This window comes from Nesoenas mayeri, assembly GCF_963082525.1.
Source record: "Nesoenas mayeri genome assembly, chromosome: 3".
NCBI lineage: Eukaryota > Metazoa > Chordata > Aves > Columbiformes > Columbidae > Nesoenas > Nesoenas mayeri.
In genome coordinates this window covers 30,624,890-30,629,813 of record NC_137544.1, presented here as the reverse complement: position 1 = coordinate 30,629,813, position 4,924 = coordinate 30,624,890, and positions in this window count along the sequence as shown.

Genomic DNA, 4,924 nt, shown 5'->3' with positions numbered 1-4,924 from the left:
AAATGAGATCCCTTATGACCGAAGAGCTGACAGAAACCTTTCCCAGGCAAGAAGCAGCAGATGATACACTCAAAATCTTTTTATGGACTAAACACTAGACACGATATATAAACATATATATGGAGCTAAGAATTTACTGTTAGGCTAGTGAATACTTTAACAGTCTAATAAAAATACAACAAACACTTATTGTTAGTCCCTTTGCAGGAATGCCAACACTCGTCCACATTCACAAAAAAAAAAACCCACAAACTTACACAGAAAGTGTACAAATATGGAACCCTTTTCTTGGGTGTGATGCTCATCCTTCCAACATAGCTTGGACAACACAGGCTGACAGCTTCCCGCTTCCTGGAGCAGAAGAGGCAGAAGGTGTTATGACAAATCATCGTCATCATCATCTTGTGGTCCTCAGCTGGAGGATTGTGATACTCATGGTGAGGATTTCTTCTCCTCAGTGTTTTCGTTCTTCTGGGTCACCAGCTGCAGCTTGGCCGTGGCCCCCAGCCCCAGGCACACAAAAGGCTCTGGTTTGTTAGGCAGTGACAGGGGACGTAGGTTGTGTGTGTCACCCCCTCCACACAGGGCCATCCTCAAAGCTGAAGCTGGAGCAGGGAAAAAGCAGGTGTTCAGACGACGACACCCAGCTCAGGTTCCCGTTGTTCCCTTCTCTCTATTTTATGTTATTCTCTAGTTATCTTTTTTGCTAATAGATTTGGTCCTGAGCTACAGATTTCTGATTAATTCAGGTTTTGCTGATCTAAGCTTAAACTTCTGGTCAGTCTCTAGTTTGGCAACAGCAACATTTATTTCATTGTCTGATTTAAATATCATCACTGCATAGATAGTTCATAGGATGTGACAAGTGATGTCCATATCCCAAAACCTAAAGGTCCTGTTGCTAACATAAACTATTTAGTGCCTGTCACGCCCAAAATAAAACTCGCTGACAGGTAGTGATTATGTCCTTCCTGTAGGCAAAAATTCAGTGGGATCAAAAACTGTTCAGAAAGTTTTTATTTGATAGTTGGATGCATTATGGGGAGGCAGGCTGATGAGCAGGCCACTAAAATAGCTGTAGAGCCTAAAAGTCTTACTTGTTCTTGCAACAGGTCACACAGAAGGGAAAGGCCCTGGCTATCTTTGAGGTCTGTAGTCACAGTGCAGGAAGATGGGAGGCTGAAAGGCTGTGAAGAGCACTAGGCCTAATGAGAAGTATTAGCCAGTGCTGCTCCTGAGGGTCCAACCCCATGCACCAACACCAGGGACACCTTCAGATGGCCCAAAGAGCACTCCTGCCAGCAAGCACCATCACCTGAGCTCACCCTTCTGTTTTCTCCAGTAGGGTAGACACAGCCCTTTATACCATGATATCATTTAAAGTTATCTCCTTGTTTGTTTCTTCTGACCTAGGAATAAAATCTTAGCTCCATGTGTGTGTTGTGTTGTCCTCCACCCTCAAGAAGCTTTTGAGTGTAACAATATGAATCTTAAATTACACTGTCCTGGAAACTCCACTGACTTGGAAATTGTGTCCTGAAGATAGATACTTAATTAGTTTCTTCCAGATAATGAAAATAGGGTCATTTTTTTGTTTGTTTGTTTGTTTCATGGCATAGAAACGCCTAACTAGGTTTCCTCTTTTTTATAGTTCAATTTTGCATGTAAAGCACTCATCCAGGACGTAGGAAGCTCAGTTTCGTTTACCTTTCTCAACTAAAAAGGTTCCAATTTCATGTCTTCTCAGTCTTATCTCCTTGGAGAATGTCTTAGCACTAGACTGTTTGGGGATGAATGGTAGGGAGCAAAAGAGCTTACTTTTCTGCCCTTGATGCTCTGGTACTGACATGAAGCAATGCGAGACTCCTTGTGCCTGTAAGTGTGGCATGACTGGGTATGCCACCTTGCTTTCAAAGCTCCTAATGTGGGAGAGGGCCTAACTTGGATTTCTGTGCCTGGATGCATAATAAATTTGTGAAATATTCATTGATAGAAATGAATAAAGAGACCTTTGGAGACCTAAAGAGATTTTTACTGGTGAAGGGGAAGGGTGAGCAGCTGGGTGGGAGTTTGACTGTCAGCTGAGGCTAACCCACCACACAGACTAACCTTGTTGTTTCTTTTAACAGCATTTTCTTGCCGTCCTGGAAAAGGGCTGTTAATTGTACCACTCTATCAGTTTGTCGTGACTGTACATGAAAATTCAGTTTGAAGGCTAGCAGCTAGGAAGCTGTTATTGAAACTTTTTTCACAGAGATGTTTCTTGATGTTCAGAGGGGACCTCCTGTGTTTGTTTGTGCCCATTGTCTCTTGTCCTGTCACTGGGCACCACTGAAAAGAGCCTGGCTCTGTCTTCTGTACACCCTCCCTTCAGATATTTATATGCGAGGAGATCCTCCTCAAGGCTTCAGTTCACCAGGCTGAACAGTGCTAGCTCTGTCAGCTTTTCTTCATAGGAGAGATGCTCCAGTCCCTTCACAGTCTTCATGACCCTTTGCTGAAGTCTCTCCAGTATGTCCATGTCTCTCTTGTATGGGGCAGCCCAGAACTGGACACAGCATTTCAGGTTTGGCCTCGCCAGTGCTGAGTCGAGGTGCAGGATCACTTCCAATGACCTGCTAGTAGCACTGATCCAAATGCAGCTCAGGATATTGTTATCCTTATTTACAGCAAGGGCACATTGCTAGCTAGTGTTCAACATGGTGTCTGCCATGTCCCCTAAGTCCTTTTCCGCAAAGCTGCTTACCTGCTGGTGGTTCCCCAGCATACACTGGTGCATGGGGTTGTTCCTGCCAGCCCATTTCTTCCGCCTGTCAAGATCCCTCTGAACGGCAGCACAAACCATGGGCATTTTTTTAATCAAAAAGGAAGAGGATGAAAGCTGTTGGAACTTTCAAAGTGGATAGGTTCCACTGGAGAGAGAACTCTCCACCTACGTCAGATGGAACAGACCTTATTTACAGTATAGTTATGTAAGGTTTGAAAGGTAAGAAATTGTCTTGCTTTTGAAGTAATAAAGTGGTTTTGTTTGTGCTGACTATCAAAACCATTAAATGTTCACCTGGCGAAGGGTCTTTCTAATCTATATCACAATCTGTCCACTTGAGTCAGGGAGCTTAAACAAAAAACTCAAATCTTTGCTGGGTCAGGAATTAGCAGGGCTCATTTGGAGAGCTTTAAACTAGACTTGAAGGGGGATGGGGTTCTAGGTGGGCTTGCATCAGTGGGGCATCATTCTAGAATTGATGGGGAATGGGAGGCCTCCCATCCCCCTAGGGTGGAATCAGTATGCTCAGCTCGCTCCCTGAAATGCCTGTACACCAATGCGTGCAGCATGGGGAATAAGCAGGAGGAGCTAGAAACCTGTGTTAGGGCAGGAGATTATGATCTGATGGCAATTACACAGACATGGTGGGGACAGCTCATATGAGTGGAACGTGGTCATGGATGGCTATGTCCTCTTCAGGAAAGACAGGCCAGCCAGGCGAGGTGGTGGAGTTGCTCTTTACGTGAGAGAGCAACTACAATGTATTGAGTACTGTCCGGGCACAGATGAGGAGCAAGTTGAGAGTGTATGGATGAGAATTAAGGGGCAGGCTGGCAGGGGAGACACTGCTGTAGGTGTCTATTACACACCACCAGATCAAGGTCAGGAAGCCGATGAGGCCTTCTACAGGCAGCTGAGAGCAGCTTCACAATCACAGGCCCTGGTTTTCATGGGGGATTTTAACTTCCATGATGTCTGCTGGAAGGACTATTCAGCCAGCCAGCCACAGTCCAGGAGGTTCCTCCAGTGCATTGAAGATAACTTTCTTATGCAAATGGTGGAGGAGCTGACCAGGAGAGGTGCACTGCTGGATCTCATCCTCACTAACAAGGAGGGCCTGGTTGAAGTGATAAAGGTTGAAGGATGCCTTGGCTGCAGCGACCATGAAATGGTGAAGTTCAGGATCTTATGTGGCAGGAACAGAGTAGCAAGCAGAATTGCAACCCTGGACTTCAGCAGGGCAAACTTTGGCCTTTTCAAGCAATTGCTTGGGGAAGTCCCATGGGCAAGGCTGCTTGAAGGTAAAGGGGCCCAAGGTAGTTAGTTAATATTCAGGGATTTCTTCTACCAAGCTCAAGATCAAAGCATGCTGACACGTAGGAAGTCAAGGAAAGGAGCCGGGAGACCTGCGTTGCTAAACAGAGAACTGCTGGGTAAGCTCAAGTGGAAGAGGAGAGTTTACAGATCATGGAAGGAGGGGCTGGCCACTTGGGAAGAATATAAGGCTGTTGTCAGGGGATGTAGGGAGGCAACTAGGAAAGCTAAGGCCTCCTTAGAATTAAAGCTGGCATGAGGAGTCAAGGGCAACAGAAAGAGCCTTTTCAAATACATGGCGGATAAAACTAACACCAGAGGCAATGTAGGCCCACTGATGAACGAGGTGGGTGCCCTGCTGACAGAAGATACAGAGAAGGCAGAGTTACTGAATGCCTTCTTTGTCTCTGTCTACTCTACCGGAGGCTGTCCTGGGGAGCCCTGTACCCCTGAGGCCCAGAGGAAGTCAGGACGGTGCAAGAATTTGCCTTGGTTGATGAGGACTGGGTTAAGGAACAGTTAGGCAATCTGGACATCCACAAATCCATGGGCCCAGATGGGATGCACCCACGGGTGCTGAGGGAGCTGGCTGACGTCATTGCTGGACCATTGCTGCTCCATCATCGTTGCCAAGTCTTGGGAGATGGGAGAGGTGCCTGAGGACTGGATGAAAGCTAATGTCACCCCAGTCTTCAAAAAGGGCAAGAAGGAAGACCCGGGTAATTATAGACCGCTCAGCCTCACCTCCATCCCTAGGAAAGTAATGGAATGACTTATCCTTCGTGCCATCTCGAGGCATATCAAGGATAAGAAGGTCATTAGGGGCAGTCAACATGGCTTTAC